Source organism: Podarcis vaucheri (genome assembly GCF_965113315.1).
Source record: "Podarcis vaucheri genome assembly, chromosome: 16".
NCBI lineage: Eukaryota > Metazoa > Chordata > Lepidosauria > Squamata > Lacertidae > Podarcis > Podarcis vaucheri.
Window position 1 is genome coordinate 9,610,519 of NC_138754.1, and position 22,604 is coordinate 9,633,122.

General features: G+C 50.2%; 1 protein-coding gene across 9 annotated transcripts in view; it reads left to right on the forward strand.

The window, feature by feature from the left end:
* The window catches only part of ZBTB7B (zinc finger and BTB domain containing 7B), a 330,604-nt gene that overhangs the window by 281,735 nt on the left and 26,265 nt on the right, over positions 1–22,604 (forward strand). The window contains exon 1 of one of the 9 annotated variants that reach the window (XM_082202275.1): positions 17,490–17,788. The exons of 4 other annotated variants lie outside the window; for them this stretch is intronic. The gene's annotated coding sequence lies outside the window, so the exon portion shown is untranslated. 4 more of the 9 variants (XM_082202274.1, XM_082202276.1, XM_082202277.1 and 1 more) reach the window with 4 other exon arrangements.

Consider the following 22,604-nt stretch of genomic DNA (forward strand, 5'->3'; position numbering starts at 1 on the left):
CCGATCCGGGTTGCTGTTCCTTATCGTTAGCGTGCAGAGTCATCCCTGGCATGAGAGGTGTCAATGGCTGGGCGGTGGAGTGCCAGGGCGGGGGAACTAAAGGGCTTGCGGATGTTTCTGGACTCCATCTCCCATGTTCCTCCACCATTGGCCGTGCTGCCAGGGGCTGATGGGAGTTGGAGTCCAACATGCTTGTTCCTCATCCCTGCTTCCTCGTCCTCTGTAAATGCATTTGGTATGGGTTCCCTGATTGGCTGGGATATATAAGATGGGGTCAGGAATCTGTGGCCCTCCAAATGTCGGGTGCCACAGGTCCACCCCCCCCCGCTGCTACAGATTATTGCACCCCATGGCCTTGTTCTTCAGGGCACGGCTGTGGGCACGGGTGGGGCAGAGAGGGTGTGTATGTGAAAGGAGAGAGCTTGCATGGTTCCCTCTCCTTCCCAGGAAACTCGCTGCTCCTTTCGGCTTAGCCTAAATTGCCAAATTAATATTCATACATATACACATATCAGTTCACAGCGATTGCGTGCGAGGCAGATGGGAGCGGGCGCTATAATTCCCTGGTATTCGAGGACGTGTGCAAAGGCAGTGTAGCGTGGATGTGTGGCTTTTGGGGGTGGGGTGATTGCCTCTCCCTCCCCACACACCAATATTTTGGCATTCACCTGTGGTGCCCCGCTGTGCCCTGTGCTGTGGGCACCCTTAGGACCGCACTGCAAGGGTGTATAAAACAAAGGAAACATGTGACCCTCCATTTTGTGGCTTTTGGGTGGCAAAGAAGCAGTCATGGCTTCCTCCCCTCAAGATTCTTGGGATCTTGGGAAGGGTGCCAAGAGTTGTTAGGAAACCCATATTTCCCCTCTCAGAGCTACAGTTCCCCGAATGGTTTAGCAATCGGAGTTCTGAGAACTGCTGTGAGGGGAATAGAGGGCTTCTAAGAATTCCCTTAAAAAACTACAGTTCCCAGGCTGTGTTAGCAACCAGCCAGGCCCCAGGCGCATGTCCAGTTGCGAACACATGGAGATCTCTGGTTGCCGGGTTGGCGACTGGAGAAAGCAAAACGCCCCTTTTCTGAAATACTTTCCTTGAAGCTTGCATTTGTTTTATTCTGGATTGTTTTACCGTATTTTTCGCACGTAGTTTTTAGAGGAGGAAAATCCGTAGGCATGCCACCCGTAGGCATTCCCTCCATAACACGCACAGACATTTTCCCTTACTTTTTAGGAGGAAAAAAGTGAGTGTTATGGTGCAAAAAATACAGTATTTGACGCATTGTGATCCGCTTTGAGATTTCTTCCCGAAACTGCAAAGTGGGATAGAAATGAAATGAACGACAACAGCAATAATAAACCCTGTTGTAAAAGAAAATGGCGCCGAGGTCTTCCGCTGTGGCGACTGCAACCCAGGTTGATGGTGCTGTTTGGCCATTAGATTGTACATGACATTGTTCCCAGGATTCTTTTAAGGGAAGCTACAGCGGTTAAAGCGATGTAATTGTGGTTTAAACTGGACAAAGTGAGAGCGTGGCCTTTGTTGTGGGGTCAGGACTGGGACTCCCTTGCTGGGAAAAGGAGGCTTTGCTCGGGGCCTGGCTGAGCGTGCGCACTGCGCAATTGTGGGTGGCCATAAGCTGTGGCCGTGGGTGGGACTCAGGGTTGGTGTAGGCCGTGGGATTAGCATTGCAATTTTCCCTCTGGCTGGCTCATCCCTTTGGGATTGGAGAGAGGCGTGGTGGCGAGGTCAGGTCAGATTTTAACTCTTGTGTGTGAGAGAGTGCCAGGGGGGCAGAATCATGGCCGTTTGGGGGGTGACTTTGTGAGGTGCTGGGGCGACATTGTAGGTTGGGACGAGGGCTCTGTCTACTTCCCGCTCCACACCAGAAGTTGAGAAAAACATGGGTGCCAAGTGGTCAAGGTGTTTTGGGTGCTGGTTTGGGGAAAGCCTTAAAAAACAAACCCCTGTTTGTTTTGGGTGCTGGATTTCAAAAAATGTGGGGCTCTGGGGTGGGGTCCCCCCATAGTCTTGTTTTGAAAGAACAGCTTGGTTGTCTGAGAGCTCTGTCTCCTATTCCCAGGCTGTGGTTACTCCTCAGTGTAGAAGGAACTCTTTACATGCTCAGATGCACTCTTGGTTGTTGTTATTTTTTGTGTCAGAGAGAAGTGCAAACCTGGCATAGAAAAGGGTTCCCTCCCGGCCTAGATTAAGTCCTATATATAGTTGCCCCACCTGGAAGAAACTGCTCAAGACTTCCTGTTCCTACAGACTTTGGAGGAACTTATATGGGGAGAATCTTATAGGGAGGCACTTTTGACCTTATTCCTGTGTCCTGGGTGGGAGTCAGTCTCATCTTTTTTCCTGGCACGAGGTGAATTGCTTTCTAACAGCAGAGTAACGGGCAGAAATCCAACAGGTGAACTTTCCCCATCCCAGGCAAGGACATGTGGTGATAAGGATAGCTTCGCCTGTGGAATGTCTGCCTGAGATGCCACCGTCTGAGCCCCAAAGAGCTCAGCCCTAAAAGAGTTGGCAGTCTTGCAGTGCCTTGGCACTGCCCACTAGCGATGCCCAAAGGTATGAGTCTAACCTTGAAGAATTGGGGGCACTACCATTCTCCCCCCCCACACACCACAGTAGGTAAATATATATTATTTTAAAGTAGGTTTCCACTATTTCCCCCCCCCCCAAAAAAAGAAATGCAAAACAGGGGTGCCAGCTTCTCAAACTGTGATCTGTGGACCATTCTTGCCTCAGTAGCTTCATCCAGATGTTTGCATTAACAATTCTTGCTGTTTTTTTAATTGATTTTGATTCCTTTTTTTAGTATTTCTTATATCGTGTTTTCTCGTTTCACAATGTGGATCTCATGGATTAAAAAAATACAATGGAAAACAGTGCATGACAATTGCTACACCAGGCGGGGGAAATCATAGAGTGGTCGGCCAAAACCCTCAGCAATTTTTTCCAGGGGTCTGTTTGGGTGGATGAGGTTAGAGAGGAATGTATTTATATATTTATCTATCTATTTAGCCCATCCTTGGGTGTAGCCAAGGGGGTGCAGGGGTGACAGCTGCCCCCCTCTAAACCAAGTAAATAAATAGAAACACTTAACTAACTGACCAATTGCATCATAGGTATCTCGGTTCTGTGCCCCCCCCCAAATAAAGCCTCCTCGGCCCACTAAAATAAAGCCAGGCTACGCCCATGTCGCTATCCCAGATTCTTCTCCAAGGAGCTCAAAGTGGTCCCCGCCTCCTCATTTAATCCCCACAACAACCTTGCGAGGCAAATTAGGCTGAGAAGTTCCAGCGTCACACCCAGAGAGCTTCAGGGTCACGTGCGAATTTGAACCTTGGTCCGACACACAAATGTCTGTGAGGAATGTGTGTATGTGTGAAACATCAATCTGTTTTTCAGAAACGAATGAATGGGTCACGTTTGAAATCTCCATATCAAACATGTAACATTTGCTTGCGAAGAAGTGAGAATCCTTTTCCTTTATAGCAGCAAACATTCTGAACCCCCCCCCCCGATATTTATTTATTTGTTTATTCAAATTGATATACATAGTTATGGCTATCCAATTCCAGTTCTTCATTGCCTCCCTTGTCTTTTTATAGGAGCCTGTCATCCCAGCTGACTTTTTTATATTGCAGTTTTATGTCGCGAGCAGCTCTGAAATCTACGGGTACAGAGGTGGCGTGCAAATTTTCATTGCAACTGCAATTTTTGTAGTTTCCAGCTGCTCTGTGGAGATGGGGGATTTGGGGGAGCTGCTGAACCTGAGGATATCTCCCCCCTCCACCCCCTGCAACTGCTTCTAAGTCCTTATACGCTTGTCTTTCCTATTCCAGATGTTGATGGACTCCAGCTCCCATAATTCCCTGGGGCTGCTTGGAGTTGGAGTCCAGCAGGGCTGGCTACCTTTGTCCTGCAGAGATGCGCGCGACAACAGAGGCACAGGGTGTTGTTCCGGGCTGCCCCTTTCTGCACCCGGCCCAACGCCCACTCGGCAACGGACCCCACCCAGCCGCCTCTCCCGAGTCCCTCGGGGCCAAGTCCCACCCTGTAATGTTCCCTGAATGACTCCACCTTCTTCCTGCTCCCCTCCTTCTCTCTGCAGTCTCCTGGCTCCTGAAACACTTTGCAATCTCTCCCTCCAGCTGTGCCCTGATCCTGCGGATCGGGGTGGGGGAACCTTTGCGGCGAACCAGTCAACCTGCTGAAAGGGGTTGCATCAAGCGTGCTTCCTACTCGGAGTAGACCCCACTGAAACGAATAGCTAGATTTCTTTTTCTTTTTTTAATAATTTTTTATTGATACAGCAAGAAAAAAGAGGGGAAAAACACAAATACCAAATTACACACAAGAATAATCTTAGACACATAATTTTCTTAGCAAACGATAAAACATATATTGGTCTTAACGCTAAAGACCCAACCTCCCGTCCATTCCATATTTCAATTTCATATTACTTATTGTTAATACACACTTTTATCATAATTAAACTTATTCTTAATATATCTAATTTCTTATATCTACCTTGCAACTATTACTGAAGTTCCTCAAATGCCGCAACAGAATTTAAACTACTATATTTATTTTTCAGATATTCTTTGAAAACCTCCCATTTTGAAACAAATTCCTGTTTTGATTTATTCTTTATTTTTTCTGATAAAACAATTAAATTCGGCGTATTCTGTCTAGATTTCAGCGGCTAGATGGCTAGATTTCAGCGGCGTCTGCTTCAAGCGGGACTTAGCCAGGTACGACCTCAAGGTGCTAGCTGGTCCCTCAGCCAGAAACCAGGGAAGTGGAGTGTTCCTCTGAGCATGTGCAGAGAGTCTTCTGCTCATTCTAACTGCCTGCCATAGCAGGACAGCTATAATTTTCTGGCCTCCTCAGGAATGCAACACTGAAGGTCTTTGTGCACAAGAGGAAGAAAGGGGGAAATACATTTTTTTTTCTTTCTCTCTCCACCCCCTGGGGGGGGGGGGTGGAATGGCTTGTGGCCGGTCAAATTTGTCCTTCCTGTTTCCTAGACTTGGGTTCTGTTTCACCAGATCCTTCCTTTCTCTTCTCCTCCAGCCATGCCTTCCGTTTTTCTCCTTGTGTGTTTTCCTTTTTGGAGAAGGGTCAGAGAGGGTGACAGCAGAGCATGGCGCATATCGCTAAAGCTGCACTGATTTCTATGCCCTTGCAAAACCCTCAAATTATTATTTATTTTAACTTATTGGTTGGGTCCCTCCCCCTTTTTACTACAAAAAAACAACAACTCAAAAGTGGCAATAAACAAACAGTGCATGTTTAAACCAGCATAAATCTAAAATGGAAGAAAACTAAAAATTTGTTCATATTTTTAAAAGGCAGGACTAAAACGTCTCACCCGCTGAAGGAGGCCACAGATTAAATGAAAGCCCAAAAGCTTGACGGGAAATAAAAGTTTTTGCCTTATGCCTAAAGATAAGATGGTGCCAGCCGAGCCTCTCTGGGGAGAGTGTTACAGAAGCGGGGGGCCACCACCAAAAAGGCCCCGTTCTTGTGTTGCCACCCTCCTGATGGAAGGGGCACACAGAGAAAGACTTCAGGTGATAATCTGGGTCAGTCCGTGAAAATCTCTGCTTCTCCTAACCACCTCTTTTTAAAAATCTCTCTGAAAAACAATCTAAGTTATTCAGATGGTGCCAATATCTTGTTGCTGCTGTCCTGAAGATTGGCAGTGCCCGCCCTAGGCACGCAAACCCAGGAAGCAGTCGATTCTCTGCAAAGAGTTTAGGGGCACCTGGAAGGGTGAGGTGGGGACATGGTTTGAGGAGTAAGCAAGCCTTTTTGCTCGGACAGGCTTTGATTCTGTCCTAGCTTACAAGGGTGTTGCAAGGTCGGCTGGGGGCCTGATCAGCCTTGATAGCAGAACGAGGTGGTGAAAATAGGAATAATCCCACAGTGCTTGGAGAGGAGCTGGGAGTGGTGTGCCATGGGAAGTAAGTGCAGGTATGTGTGTGGGGGTGCGAGGTGCAACTGTGGGATTTCCCATCCTCATTTGCTCCTTGCGCCAGCCCTGTAAGGTAGGTCAGACATCAGGTTCCAAGAAGTGATTGCAAGATTTGGGAAGAGCTGGAAATTACAACTGGGATGACATGTCCAAATAAAATTATAAGGGAGGAAATGATTAAATGGAAGTCAACAAATGTGTATCTGTGTGTGTGTGTGTCTGTCTATCTATCTATCCATCTATCTATCTATCTACCGTATCATCTATCTACACACACACACACACAAACATAGACACACCCCAGATAATAAGAGATAGAGGGTCAGAATGTTTGCCCTTTGGAAGGAAATGAATTTAAGCATATTTTCATGTTTTTACAAGCAAACGTTTAAATATTTGGTATTGATGTTTTAGAGATAATTCATCTATTTATTTAAGAAAAGAAGATGGATATTTGACGCGTGTATCATTGGTTCCCATTTTCCCCTCCCACCAAACACTTTGAAAATTGCTGGTGTCTTACTGGACCACTTTATGAATTTTGTTCCCGTTGTAGTAATTGTAGACGCTGTATGATTTTGAATTTTTATTATTTCTTCCGTATTGCATTTAACGGCGTTACAAAATATAAGAAATAAACGAAGCGATAAAAAACACACAATATGGATATTTAATGTGATGAAAACGCTGTCTCCTGTCTTTCACGACGTAGCTGAAGAGATGGCATGGAGCACCTGGAACGAAGCGTAGTTTGAGAGCCCCCGGTTTAGATTTTTTAAGTCAAGATAAAATACAACGGTGGTGCTTTGTAGGACGGCCTGATGCGAGTAATGAAGGCCACATCAGGATGCCTCTTTGAACGCACATGTCTTCCCCCAGAGAATTCTGGGAGCTGTAGTTCATTAGAGGTGCTGAGAGCCGTTAGGAGACACCCCTATTCCCCTCCCAGAACTACAATTCCCAAAGTGGTTCCCCAATCAATCCCTCTTCCCAGGGAACTCTGGGAATAGTAGCTCTGGGAGAGGGTGGGGCCAGTTGCAAAAAGTGGGTGGAACGACTAGCATAGATTTTACCTTTGTGAAATAGACTTATATTCTTTGCACACAAAGTCCTATACGCCCTGCTCTGTCCTCCATTTCCAAGCAAGGAAGAGGCATACGTCAGAGTTCAAGAACGGCAAAAACCAGCAAGGAGGTTGCAAAGCAAGGCTGGGGGGGGGGGCCCGTGGTGTGGGGAAGGAGGTGTATGGGGAGAGACCTAAGGGCCAGAGAGAAGGCCTGGAGGGCCATCAATGCCCCCTGGGCCTGAGGCTCCCTACCCCCTCCTTGACAACACTTACCGTATATTTTACCTGGGACTGCAAAAAGAACTCTCTGTGTAAAGATTGCCCGGCTGGCTTGAGCCGCTGCCAGCCAATGCAAGAAATAAGCCTGACGGACAGTGAAGTCAGTCACTATCTCAGCCGGAAGAGCATGAGACTCTTAATCTCAGGGTTGCGAGTTCGAGTTCCGCTTTGGGCAAAAGATTTGTGCGACGCACTGGATTGGACGGCCCTCGTGGTCCCACCTGAAGCTACAATTCTGTGCCGATTCTAACTAAGGCATCTTCTTCTTTAAGTCAGCCCTTTATTCATAACCTTGAGGATGAGAATCTTGTTTTATTTTTACGGGGAGGGCAGCAGCTCATTGCTGTGCGCAAGGTCCCAGCCCCAGGTGGGAAAACAGACCCCCCCACACACACCTGAAACCCAGAAGAGCTGTTCCAAGTGCAGCAGCGCAGACCACCAGTCTTCCGCCGGGTGGGCTGGCCATTTGAAATCCCCCCCTGGCACGGGGATATTTCTGATCAAAAAGCCCCATGACACAGCAAAGTATTGCAGCGTAAGACTATAAAATGGGGACGGAAGCAGCGGCTTTAGAACCAGGAAAGCGAAGGCAACGGACTCTGTGTCTGGATGAGGCCTGAGTCTAAGGCCAGGGTGGGGTCTCTTCTCTTAATAACCACTTCTGGTTTGCAACAGAGAACGAGAGAGAGAGAGCGCCCTTGCGACAGCAGCTCCCACCCAGGCTGAGTCACGGGCCTCTCCAGGAGGTCTCCCCCCCCCCATGGTACCACCCTGAACTCTCCTTGCCACACAAGGTGCCCGGGCCTCTCCCTTGCCTGCTTCGCCCTCCTTATCTCCCTGCTTGCCTCACCTGGATCTCCAGGAAGTGCAACGACCTGGCTGGTGACTGCGGAGACCAGAGTTGGGGGGGTGGCAGCTGGGGGAGGGAGGGGGGAGCCGCATTGGGCAAAAGGACAGGGAGTGGTTGTACTGCCCGGCTTTCGTGGCTGCTTTAAAAACGTCTTTTAAAAGATTTTCACCGAGGTGGAGGAGAGGCTGGGGTTGTGGACTGCAAGGCCTGTCACTCCCCAGTATGAACCTACCCGGGACCTTGAGATCATCCTCCGAGGCCCTTTTCCATGTGCCTCCTCCGTGAGATGTTCTGAACAGGAGAGAACGGGGCCTTTTTTGCAGTGGCTCCCCGTCAGGCAAAAAACGTTCCTCTTCAACCAGGCCTTGGGTCGATTGACGTCCAATGCCCTTTAAAATGTGTTTGTGGGAAGAGGGATTGTTGGTTTGTTGTTGTTGTTAGTTTTGTTGTGTGTTTTATGTTCTCATCTTGTAGTTTTATGTTGCGAACCGCCCCGTGATCTTCAGCTGAAAGGGGGGTTTAGCTCATCATCATCATCATCATCATCATCATTACAGTGGTACCTCTGGTTAAGTACTTAATTCGTTCTGGAGGTCCGTTCTTAACCTGAAGCTGTTCTTAACCTGAGGTACCACTTTAGCTAATGGGGCCTCCTGCTGCTGTGCCACCAGAGCACGATTTCTGTTCTCATCCTGAAGCAAAGTTCTTAGCCCGAGGCACTATTTCTGGGTTAGCGGAGTCTGTAACCTGAAGCGTCTGTAACCTGAAGCGTCTGTAACCTGAGGCACCACTGTATCATCATAACAACAACAATAATAGAGCCTCCAGCTGCAAGAGTAGTGTACCCCTTGAATAGCAGGTGGCTGTGGAAAAAGCAGGAAGCTGTTGGCTAGCAGAGAGGAATGGAGCAGAATGGGGCGGCAAGACTCTTTATGGGATCTTTGCCACCGGATCACATTCCCCCAGTGCTATACCAGCTGCACTGGCTCCAGGTGGAGTACAGGATCAGGTTTAAGGTGCTGGCTTTAACCTTTAAAGCCCTATACGGCCTAGGACCCTCGTACCTATGGGACCGCCTCTCCTGGTATGTCCCACGGAGGACCTTATGGTCTTCAAATAAAAACATATTGGAGATCCTGAGCCACAGGGAGGTTAGACTGGCCTCGACCAGAGCCCAGGGCCTTTTCCACCGTGGCCCCAGCCTGGTGGAACGCGCTCTCACAAGAGACCAGGGCCCTGCGAGATTTGGCATCTTTCCGCAGGGCCTGCAAGACAGAGCTGTTCCGCCAGGCCTTTGGTCAGGGTTCAGTCTGACTCATTTTCTCTTCGTATAAGAACAAGCACAAAGGAGGTTTCCCAGCCTGTTCACAGGTCTTTATAATATCAGTGGAAATCAGTTGGTCCTGTCTAGTATTAACCGCTTTCAGTTCTAACCTGAGGATTATCATTTGTCCAGCTTTAACTTTAATTTATTTGAATTATTTTTGGGGTGCATTTTAATAATAATAATAATAATAATAATTTATTACGGCCATAGGCCCATACAGATAAAAACAAGACATAAATAATAGCTTGTGCACGTGGGAAAAAACAGCCGCTAAAACACTACTATAACAATAAATACTATAAGATGGAATGGCATACTACACCTTAATTAGCTTGTGGTGCTCCTTGGCAACGCTTTTGGGTAAGGACAGCGACCAGGAACCTAGCCACTTTCAGGGTCGTATGGGTATCCTTATCCTGCAAGATTTGGGCAAGGTGGAATTTTGGTGGGGTACCCTCTAGTTTCTGTATGATTGATCCCAACAAATTTGCCCGTGGGTGCATTTTGGGGTGCATTTTAATCAATTGACTGCTTGTTTTTATGCATATTGTATTATTTATATGATGTTAGCTGCTCTGAGGCCGGAGAGGGCAGGGTAAAAAAAAAAAAAAAAAAAATTATTATTATTATAATTATTATTGCAGGGATAGTATATACCACCTCCAAGTAGCAGTTGGATGGGAATGAAGCAGCAAGCCGTTGGCTAGCGTTGCTAAATATGAAGCCTCTGGTTGCCAGGGCAGTATACCCCTTGAATAGCAGGTGGGTGAGGATAAAACAGGAGGGGGACTGTCGTTGTGCTTTGGGTCAAAATGTTGGATCAAAGCCCGTGTTGCAGAAGAGAACCTCTGAAAGATGGATGCCTCAGGCTGACTATGCAGAGCCTCCATGGATGGGGGCAGTCTACCCTGGAACACCAGCAGGGACAGAAACACATGCCTCTCCTCTTTCTGCCCCATCCCAGAGACACCAGAGACCGGCTTCTGTCGGGAACGGGGCTCGGTGGCCTTGATCCCAAGCCTTATCGTTGCACCAGAGGGAGGTGTGGGTTGTTGCGGTTTGTGGCTATGCGCCGCTAGCCGGTCCTTGAGACGGCCTCAGCCATCCTGTTGCCATCTTAGGCGTCGTTGCGCAAGGGAGTTGCAGCGCAAGCGGGCAACCGCCTCTTCTTCCCTTTCCACCGCCGTGCCTGTTTTGGGGGCTACACCCTTGTGTCCTGGGCTCACCCTCTGGGACGGATGCTTGAGCGCATTTGAAGCGCATAGGGAGAGGTCTTTGGGTGCTGGTGGGAGGGAGAAATCGCCTTATATGGAGAGAGTCAGGCCACAGGGGCCTTTCCATATAAAGCAAGATTCTAGTCCTCAGGTTTCTGAATAAAGGGCTGATTTAAACAGGAAGCTGCCTTACTCCATATCAGGCCGCCAAGCTCATCAAGCTCATTATTTGTCTACATTAGCAAAGCAAACACTGTGCAGAGTCGCTGGGGCACCCCTGCCAGATGGGCTGGGTATAAATAATAAAATTATTAGTATTTTAAATCCCCCGCTATGGTCCCTTCAACTTGATCACGTCTCCTTCGAGAAATAGACTTGAAGAGAGCCTGTCATTAGCTTGAGGAATAGGTTCATCTATTCGCTATTTATTCTTTCATTTATACCCCATTATATACCGTATTTTTCGCTCTATAAGACGCACCAGACCACAAGACGCACCTAGTTTTTGGAGGAGGAAAACAAGGAAAAAAATATTCTGAATCTCCGAAGCCAGAACAGCAAGAGGGATCGCGACGCAGTGAAAGCAGCAATCCCTCTTGCTGTTCTGGCTTCTGAGATAGCTGTGCAGCCCTGCATTCGCTCCATAAGATGCACACACATTTCCCCTTACTTTTTAGGAGGGAGAAAGTGAGTCTTATAGAACAAAAAATACAGTATTTCTTCCCAGGATCTCAAAGTGGCGGGCATGGTTCTCCCATTTCACAACACCCTTGCGAAGTAGCCTTGCCCTGGCCTAGGCCACACCAAAGGCCGAGTGCCATTCCCTTCCAGCCTAGGGGGTATAGTATAGGAACCTTTCACTTTCTTTTTTTTTTTGGAAAGTAGCTCTCCCACTTCTAAATTAACCTTATTTTCACCCGTTTGGGGCCCCTTATCTCAGCGGGCCACACAACAGCCCTCCAGAGCGGACTGGCGCTATCTCTAGGCTGCACTTGGAACGGGAAGGGTGGGAGAGACCCGAGTCTGTTGGGTGGGAGATGGCAATTCGCTTTCGCCCCTGTGCCCCCGTTGGGCATGCTGCCATCTCCACTAACCCATTGAAAGGAACGGGCCTCAGTTAGCTGTGCGCATTCACCTCAATGGGTGCTGACTCTTGAGTAGGACTACCATTCGCTATGAACATTAGGACGCCACTTTGGAGCCATCGGGCCTGGAGTCTTGCAAGTCCCCGCTTTCGGGACATATTGGTGCAGTGGTTAGAGATCTGGACAAGGACCTGGGAAGAGACCAGGGTTCAAATCCCACCCTGGCCATGGGGGGGGGGTTGTCAGTCGCTCTCTCTTGCCTATCCCACCTCGCAAGGTTGTTGTGGGAATTAAACCCAGGAGGGGGGAGAGCCACGTACGCCACCTCCTTGGAGGAAAAGGCAGGAAATGAGCGCTATCCCTGGGATACCTCAGCTTGGTAGAGCATGAGATTCTTCATCTCAGGGCTGTGGGTTCGAGTCCTGCGTTGGGCCGAAATGGGGGTTGGGCTAGATGACCCTTGGTGTCCCTTCCAACTCGACCGTTCTATGATTCTGTGAAATGGGCCCAGTGTGTGTTGGTGCCTGGGATCCTGCCCGGAGGCAGTTGTGCCCACCCCGTGCCTCTTGCACAACGGAGCGTGTTTTTCATTTTCTGAGGCGCATGTCGTCCGATGCCCTTCCAGCCTATCCTAGCCCTGTTAGCAATCCCACCCCCCTTTTGCAAGCCGCCACGCAGCAGTTCCTCTTTCATATCAGCTGCCCTTCTTAAGTGGGTAGTAAACGGACAATCTTATTTCCTCGTTCCCTCGCTCTCTCTTTCGTTCTCTGTTTTCTTCCCCCACCTGGGTGGGATCTTCTTGTCCAGCTGGCTTGTTCATTTTTTCCCCTCACCGGGGTTGAGGGGTGGGAGGGAAGCGGTCTGGCTCCCCACGCTGCAGCTGTGGGCGAAAGAAGAATCGGGAGCCTGCCTGGGGAACCCAGGTGTCCGGGCCGTGGCACCTGTTTGGTGGTGAGCAGATTAAGGGACTTCCCTCCTCGCTCCCACCCGCAGACTTAGAGACTAAGGGCCCGTCTGCACTGAACATTTAAAGCAGGGTCACAGCTTTGCCCAAGGAATCCTGGGAATTGTAGTTTGCAAAAGGGTGCCTGTTAGGTCCTCCAGTTCCCAGAGTGGTTTGAACAGTCAATCCCTCTTCCTAGGGGACTCTGGGAACTGTAGCTCTGTGACGGGAATGGGTGGTCTTCTCTCGGCACCCATAGCAAACTACAGTTTCCCAGGGGAAGCCACGGCTATTTAAAGTGGTATGGACCTGCTTTAAATGCGTAGTGCAGACGGCGGGTGTAACTTTGTTAGTTTGCTTTCTATCGGACTGAGTTCTGGTCATAGCTGTCAACTTACAGATTTGAAAATAAGGGACCAGCAGCCTCGAAAATAAGGGATCGACAATTACTTTGATAAAATACATATTTTGTTGCGTGTAAACGGCTTTAGATACCTATTAGGTCCATAAATCACCATATAGCATATATTCGACACAAAAAAACAGCAACAATTTGTTGTTGACAAAGCACAGCTGGACATAGAAAGGGCCCCATTACCTTCAATAGCTTATTTAAGGGACATCATCAATAAGGGACAGCAGCGGGACATGGTGCTGGGATAAGGGACTGTCCCGCCAAATAAGGGACGCTTGACAGCTATGGTTCTGGTTTGTCTGTTTTTTAAAAAACAGATTCGAGGGTTGGCAGAGTCCGGGGCAAAGTTACCCATAGGCAGCTGACTTAGTTGGTCACGGTTGTGTTGTTTTACACACACACACACACACACACACACACACACACACACACACAGTGTTGGACTGGGACAAGGGAGACCCAGATTCAAATCCTCACTTACCCAGTTGAGGGACTTTGGGCTGACTCCTGCCTCTTGACCTACCTCATAGGGTTGTTGTGAAGATAAAACAAGAGTGGGAATAAGCTCCTAGGAGGAAAGGTGGAATAGAAATGAAAACACACAAAGCCGCTGCTTTTCCCATATCACACACTCACAACCTGCATCTGGTGACAGACCAGAACTCAAGAGCATCTGGTTGGCAATTGTGAGAACAGGATACTAGGCTGGCCTGATCTAGAAGCCGTGGCCTGATCCTGCTGGGCTCTTCTTAGTTTCTTGCGACCTTCCGCAAACCAGACCTGCAGAAGGCTAGGACCAGAGCACTTCCTTTGAGGGGCCTAATCGGAGCCCACTTCCAATGCCAGGCTGCGAAGTGATGTCTTTCTGAGCATGTTCAGAGTTCAAATGCCACATCCTGCCTGTCAGGGCATTTCTCCCAGGAAGCTCTCAACATGAGCACCTTTACGAAATTACCCACCTAGTACTTGCCAGGACAAGGGAAGGGAGATGTTATTTTATTTTATTTACGTCTTCCAACAAAATTTTGATTTGCCGAAACCAGACAGGGAGCGCCCTCTCCAGAACATGTCCCTTGCCACTACCCCTGGAGAGTCGCTATCAGTCACTGATGACAGTCCTGAGGTCGATGGACGAGATCCTGACTCAGTAGAAGGCAACCACCTATGTTCTTTTGACTAATGGTCCAAACTTCCTAGGTTCCAGTTTAAATCATCCCTTTATGCAAAACCATGAGGACTAGGAACTTCTAATTTGGCAGAGGGAGTTGCTGGAAAGAACATAAGGACACAGGAAGAGCCCTGCTGGGAAACCAGAGCTCAGTGGCCTTGCATGCAGGAGGTCCTGAGTTCAAGTTCCGGCATCTCCAGGTAGAGCTGAGGGCATCCCCTGCCCAAAATCTTAGACAGTTGCTGCCAGTCCGTGCAGGCAACACTGAGCTCTATGGACCGGTGGTCTGCCTGTTTATAAGGCAGCCCCGTCCTATATCTGGTGCCAGGCCTGCCGCTCCTTGCCATCTCCCCTGGCGCAGTTCTGTGCCCGCCTTGCCCCATCTGTTCCGGGCACAGCGAGGGAAGAAGCCCTTTCTGCTGGCGCCGTTGCTACCCTGCAGGCTGAGTCAAGCCAACACTTTCGGGGAGGGACATGGGTGGGGGCGCGGCTTGGCTCAGCAGGGGCAGCGCCCACCTTGCCAGGCCGCTCGGCAGGGCAGGTTGGGGCACGCCGGCTTGGCTCAGCCCCGCCAGGTGACACAACGCGGCTCAGAGAATTGGGGCAGGAGGCAAGGAAGTAGGGCGAGGAGCGAGGCTGGCGGTGGACACCCTTTCTGGGTCGCTTGGGGCAGGTGTCGTAATGATGGCTCTCCCACCCACCCATCCACCCCCGGCGGCTGGTATTCAGAGGTACGTCGCCGCTCCTGGCAGCGGAGGGAGAGCGTCGCCACCGTGGCTGGCAGCCGTCCGTCTCCCGGGATTTGGCCACCAAGTGGGTGGCGATCTCTGCACCTTGTGGCAGGGAGTTCCAGAGGGGAATTCTAAGCAGAACCTCCATATTCAAAGGCAGCGCCTCTCGTTCTTGCTTCTTTCTTGCTCCCTCCCCCCGGTTGCAGTCCATTTTTCCTCACCCGAGGGAGATATGGGAGAGAAAAAGGGTCACCAGGGTTGTGATTTGAGGCAGGATAATTGAGAGATTCCCTCCCTCTTCTTCTCTCCAAAGGTTTGGTTCGACCTTTGTGGAAGGAGGGGGGACTCTGGAGCATGTGCAGAGTGCACTTTCCACACCGCAAAGCGCCCATTTGCTAGCCTCTGTGTGGTTGGTGCGTGATAAAAGCGTCTGTGTGGAGGGGTCATCCTTGCTCGCTTGCCTTCCCCCCCCCCAGCCTACCCTGGTGTTTCATAGGTGGAAATAGTGTCAACGTTGTAAAATCTTTGTTTCCTGAGATTCTTGTTCCGAACATCTGCATGCCCAGCCAGCAACATGTGGCTGAAGGCTCTCTTCCCCTTTCTGTATGCTGTTGAGCAGATGTTTTGCTAGACTACAAATCCCATCGTCCTTGACCATTGGCCAGACTGGCTGGGGGCTTATGGGAGTCCAAGAACATTGGTCAAACTACAATTCCCAGCATCCCCGGCCATTGGCCATATTGGCTAGGGGGCTCATGGGAGCTGGAGTCCGAGAACATTCTCGAACTACAACTCCCAGCATCCTTGGGGGCTGATAGGAACCAGAGTCCTCCTGCTAGGCTCCTCCGCTGCGTAGATTTATCCGCCCTACCCTGTTCAAAAAGCCAAGAGGGTCTTTGCCGCCACCTCCTTGAGGGTTTGAAACAAACCGAAACCGCAATTGTCTGCTGCCAGAACGAGCCCAGGCGTTGTGCGTTGTGACTGGCTGTGCGGTGGTGTTCTTGTGTGTGTCTTAACACGCATGTGTCCTGGAGACGAGGCCCGCCCGCTTCTAAGATGTTAACTCCTCGAGATCCTGGCAAAGAGATGCAGCCTTGAAGCAGGGAGTCACACATAGCAAAATCTGGACAGGACACCCCCCCCCCAAAAAAAAACCCAACAGAAAATGATTTTACTTGTATATTCATAACATTTAATCCTCCTTCCTTCTCCAAGGAGCTTAAAGCAATGTACAGAGTTTCCCCCCTCCCTCCACACTAACCCTGCAAGGTAGGTTAGGCTGGAGATGGTAACTGGCCCATGTTGACTCCAGTGAGCGTCATGGCCGAATACGGATTCGAACCCAGGTCTTTCCCGTCCTTATCCATCTTAACCATTGCATCAGCCCCAATAGGGAAGAGCTAGAGGGCTTCAAGGTCAGGTGGTTCTACGTTGAGGATGTCACGCAGATGGCAGCTTTTATTTTTGTCACTCTGCAAAGTTGGGTGTGGGGGAGCGGAGGGCCGCATTCTGTTCTGGGCAGCCTGCCAAGGGCCGTGTGTGTGCGAGCGGTGGGCGGGGCCAGGGGCAAAAGTGGGCGGGGCGGCAAATATAAATTTTTGCCTTTGAGCATGGGGCTAATTTCTACACTTGCTCACCTCTCTCTCTCTCTCTCTCTCTCTCTCTCTCTCTCTCTCTCCAGGCGAGTCCCGTAAATAAGGCATGCTTTAGTTGACATTCCTGCATTTCAGGGGGTTGGACTAAATGACCCTGAGGACCCCTTCCAGTTCTATGGTCAGAGCTGAAAGGCACATTCTAGCCAGGCAGAAACACTCAAGCAGTGTGTGAAGCCAAGGGCCAGCGGGGGGGGGGGGGGAGAGAGAGTCCTAAGGGCCAGATAGCGATATCTCGAGGGCCACATTCAACCCCTGAGCCCGGGGCTCCCCACCCCAGAGCTAAGAGGCCTCCACTGACTTTTGTCTGCAGGTGTCTGTTTGTGAGTTGTATGTCTCGCCGCTTCTGCAGTTGGCTCTGGAGTTGGCTCGCCACTAATGGAACCTCCCACTTCAGGGGCAGTCTACCTCCAGGTGCCAGCTGCTCAGCGCATACCAGAAGGAAAGGCGGAGGAGGAGGGCGGCTTTTCCTTTCATATGCCTTTCGGAAGGCTCCGCGGCCTAGGCTGGCCAACTTCCGAAACGGCCTCCGCAGCTGTGCCTTTTTTTGGGAACGGGATGATCTGACAGTAAGAGCTGTTCGACAGTGGAATTTGCTGCCAAGGAGTGTGGTGAAGTCTCCTTCTTTGGAGGTCTTTAAGCAGAGGCTTGACAACCATATGTCAGGAGTGCTCTGATGGTGTTTCCTGCTTGGCAGGGGGTTGGACTTGATGGCCCTTGTGGTCTCTTCCAACTCTATGATTCTATGATTCTATGATTCTATCTGTAGTCAGGCATGTGTGCTTTGATCCATGTGCCGTAGGACGCCACGCGGTCTGTCTCTCACACGCTGATTTCCACAGATTGAAGCACAGGAGCTGCCCAAGCCATGCCTCCCAGGACAGTTGGCAACCCTGCTTTGTGTTTATACGGATGGAGCCCAGCGTCTGCGAGGAGCTTGTGTGCGCATGTGAATGCCAAAGGACTCCCCGCCTCGCTTTTCTTACAAGCTTCTCTTAAATTATCTGCTTGCTGATCTGCCTCAGGTAGCTTCTGTGCTCACCACAACTGCTTCTCCCGCACCTGGGTGGGTGAGTGGGTTTAGAGGCGAGGCCTCCAAACCGGCGCGATTTCCCAATAAATGTCACGAGCCGCCATTGCACATTTTCAGAGGGTTCCGAGTGGCCCCCACATCTCTTGCCTTGCGTCCCGACGACCCTGGCATGTGGCGTTATTCCCCCCCCCCTCTATAGGGCGAGTGGGAAACGCCGAGGGATGCGCATGGCGAGATTCGAACCCGGGACTATTTCCTGACTTGTAGCCTTCGCCACACTTGGCTGGCTGCTCGCTGGTGGTGGTTGGTGTGTGTGTGTTTTTTCCAGGTGGGTGCCTTTCCGGGGAGCAGGGAGAAAGCAGGGTGAACCCCCCTGCTGGGCTCTCCGTTTGAGGCTGGAGAGCGTGGCGAAGGGTTAAGAAGGTTTGAGGGTGGGGTGCTCACAACCTGGGGTGTGGGCGTTGCCTCCTGTTTGAGGTGGGATCCTGCCTGCCTGCCTGGCTCAGAACTGTTTGCTCCTTCGAGAGAGAGGGGGAGAGAGGTAAGTGGCGAGGATGAATTGCCAGGGGTGGCTGAGGGATGTGTTTGGGCAAAGGGGGGCTTGGAGAATGGGCGCTCCAGGTGCCAGCCCTCCTGAGATCAGCTTTTGAGGGTTCGCCGGCGGCCCCTCCACCAGAAATGTGTGCCCGTCTGGCAGGGTTCTGCGGAGAGGTTCCAGAACCAAGCAGACCCTGCAAAAGTGTCAGAGGCTGCAATTCTAGCCCTTTCCAGAAGCTATAGGTGCTGGGTTCGGGTGACGGCAAAGGGGGGACCCTCTCCCTGCCCCTTGCTACTCTCTTGGGGCAGCTTGGCAAGGGGTTTCTGCCCCCCAGCTGTGGGGCCTGGCAGTTTGGAGGTGAGGGGGAGCATTTAAGCTGGCTCTCTTTTTACGTTCCGCAGATGATGAAATTATGTGTGTTTGTGTGTGTTTGTGTGTGTGTGTATTTCAATATCAAACATAACCTAGGCAAATGGCTGTTTTTGGCATCCTTTAACCGCCCTGTCATATCCGCAACTGAGCCCCCCAGTGTGTATCGTAGCCCCACATGTTCCCACCGCATGCTTTTGGGTCCCTGTGGTTTTCATTCCCTCCCCATTTTGTAATATATGATTTCCGCCTGGGTAGTTTTCCAAAGTGTGTCAATTGCCGCATCCCCTTGGAATTCTCCCACCCCAGATCGAGTGGGGTGTGTGTGTGTTGCGCTCTTTCTGTGGGGTGCTTTCCCTTCCTCTATCTCCTGCTGTCGGAGGATTCCTTCAGTAACTGGAATCCACCGTCTCCTTCCATAATTGAAATTTGGCACAAACTGATTCACCCTTGGAGAGGCGTTGGTGGGAGGGGAGGGAGAATGAGCTGTGGCAGGACTTTCATATCTCCGGTGTTGTGGCACAGGTTTTGCTTGCTTGCTTCCTTGAAATCCTCTGGATTTAGTTTGACACCTCAGTCATGATTCTAGTCCTCTGTGTGTGTGTTTGCGGGGGAGAAACTGCAGAGATCTGTGAAAAGCTTTTCCGGCGCCATCGTCAGGTTTTGCGAGGGGAACTCCGCTTTTTCTAGTTCAGTTTCCTTCTTTCTTTATTAAATGGCAAGTTGGCAGATTATTATTTTTTTAATATACGTAGATTCTATCAGCAAAGTTACTTCAACATAAACCCATTTTGCACAACTCCCGTGTTTCTGTTTCAATTCGTCCTGTTCATCTCCAGTTTCCCACTCCCAAACCCTCCTTGCCCACCAAAAAAGTAATCTCAAAAACTTACGAAGGGCAACCAGATTGCTATTAGGGTGGATGAGTCCAAGTTCAGAATTCTTGTATTATTATTATAATTATTATAATATTAAATTTATTACCAACCACCACCAGAAAGCAGCCAGCCAGGTCCCAGGGGATGTTGCGACCATTTCAAATCTGGTATTAAAAATAGTTTAAACCGATTATAGTCTCAGGAACAGGGTGGGCCGTGAAAGCACACACCTGAGATGTTGTAGGCCAGAGTCGAATCATAGAATTGTGGATTGGAAGGGGCCCCAAGGGACATCTAGTCCAACCCCCCGCAGTGCAGGAATCTCAACTAAAGATGTGTGCCTTCAGCATCCCCAGAAAGCTGTGCAGTGGAGAAGCCAGGCCCACAACTGAGGGGCTGCCACGGAAAAGGCCCTGTCGTTTGCCACTGCCACCCCAAACATCTGAGGGAGGTGGAATTACCAAGGTGCCCCCCAAGGAGGGTCTGTGGGGAAGGACAAGGCCTCTCAGATATTTGGAGTCTAAGTCACCTAGGTCTTTGGGTGCTGGCATTTATTAGCACCTTGAATCGGGCCCGGAAACTGAAATTTTCCAGTCGCAGTTGAAATCGGGCCTTAAACGGGCAGTCAGTGCTGATTTCCGCATCTGTGCAAAGATGTTTTTTTACAACTCATCAGAGATGTCGCTGGGAAATGATGCGAAACCCATCCTAGGTTGAAGTTGGGTCTTGTTGTCCCAGGAAAGGTGGTTGGGAAGGGGCTTAATATGCACGCTGCCCATCTCTCAGCGCTGCGGTTTGCAGGTTGGGAACCCATTCGTAGTGCTCAGGGGACCAATCCTGTTTTTACCACCCTGCACACCTGGAAGTGTGCAATGTAGCAAAGCTTGGGGGAAGGAAGAGACATAACCACTTTCCTCCGCTGCTGTGCCGCCCGACCCACGCTGCAAAAGGATGTCGGTTTTTATTTTCTCAAAAGAGGCTTTGTCAGGGTGTAGGAAGCTGCCCTGTACAGAATCAGGTCCTCGGTCCGTCAAGCTCAGTATTGTGATTGCTGACGGGGCAGCTGTGTACCTGTCCTTACCTGCAGCTAGCAACAAAATTATCCAGTTTGTCCAGTCCTCCTTTAAAGCCATCCACGACAGTGGCCACCATTGCAGGATTGATCCCTGTCTGGGACAGCTGCGTATTCCAGCATTGCAGAGGGTTGGATGAGACGGTCCCTTACAATTCTCGGATTCTGCGTGGAGGTTTCTGGGTACCAGGTTTGGCGACCGCCGTTTAAAAACCTCTGCCTTACCTCCATATTGAGTACCATTTCCATTTCCACCTGTTCTTTTCTCCTTGCTTATTGGGACAAGCGAATTGCTGTAAGAGCAAGCTACAGCCAAGCGATGTAATTGAGATCACCGAGTCGTAGCGTTGGAAGAGGGGCTCCGTGGGTCATCTAGCCCAACCCGCTTTGCGAGTGGACATTCTGTTGTGGCGACCTAGATTCAAGGTGCCATTTGGCACCAACTTATGTACCCGAGTTTCTAACACTAAACCTGAGCAACTGGTATTCAGATGTACATCACTGCCTCCAACAGAGGAGAGGAAAGACAGCCATTGGGGCTTGCAGCCATCAGTGGCCTTTGCCTCCCTGGATTTGCCTGATGCCCCTTTTAATGCCATCAAAAGTTAGTGGCTATTGCTTACCTCCAGTGGGAGCAAACTCAGAGCCTTTGGATAGGCCTACTCTACATGGACTTGTGTAAGACGGCATGCTCTTCCAAATTCCTGCCAAAGACCCAGGAACCCATTTGCAATGGATTGGTGCCCCTGATGAGATCTTGGTGCTGTCACAGGTAGCAACAGGGAAACACCTGAGTCGCTCGCCGTGTGAGAAGCTGGGGTGAAACATCTGGGAAAGTTTGGACAGGGATAGGAAACTCCATGGGTCTTCCAGTCCCCAAATATTAGCTTGTGTGGGCCTTCCAAACTCGTGTGTTGCAAAATTGCTTCAAGAAGTGACACCCATGCATTGAGGAGGAATACAGGAAGCTGCAATAGAGTGAGTCCATCTAGCGTAGGATTCCCTGCACTGACTGGTAGCAGCTCAGGCAGGGAATCTCTCGCAGCCCTACCTGGAGACACAATTGGGAGCTGTACCTGGGACCTTCTCCCTGCAAACTAGGCAGGCTCTGAGCTATGGCACTTCTCCCAAAGGAGGAAGAAGAGGGAGGCCTGTTGTGTCTCTGCATGAGTTCGTGGTTCTGCAAGCTCTCCCATTAGGACCAGGCAATGTATCAATATACAGTGATACCTTGGTTGTCGGTGCTTCATCCGTTCCGGGAGTCCGTTTGACTCCCGAAACCGTTAGAAAACCAAGGCGCAGCTTCTGATTGGCTGCAGGAGCTTCCTGCACTCAATCGGAAGCCACGTCGGACATTCGGCTTCTGAAAAATGTTCGCAAACCGGAACACTCACTTCTGGGTTTGCGGCATTCGGGAGCCAAACCGTTCAACAACCAAGGTACCAATGTATCGTCCCAAACCGGTTTGAAGTCCATATTGTGATATCAGTATCATAGTTTTTGACCTCGCAATATATTGCGAATCATGACGTGTGCATTTGCTTTGGAAAAACCACAGTGTGGGAAAAACCACGAAGCCTAGCTCCGTCCTTATTTCAGGCATTGTGATATATCAGAATATTGCGATGTTTAGTAAAGGTAAAGGGACCCCTGACCATTAGGTCCAGTCGTAACCGACTCTGGGGTTGCGGCGTTCATCTCGCTTTATTGGCCGAGGGAGCCAGTGTACAGCTTCTGGGTCATGTGGCCAGCATGACTAAGCCGCTTCTGGTGAACCAGAGCAGTGCACGGAAACACCGTTTACCTTCCCACCGGAGAGGTACCTATTTATCTACTTGCACTTTGACGTGCTTTCGAACTGCTAGGTTGGCAGGAGCAGGGACTGAGCAACGGGAGCTCACCCATGGCAGGGATTCGAACCGCCGACCTTCTGATCGGCAATTCCTAGGCTCTGTGGTTTAACCCACAGCGCCACCCGCGTCCCATTGCGAT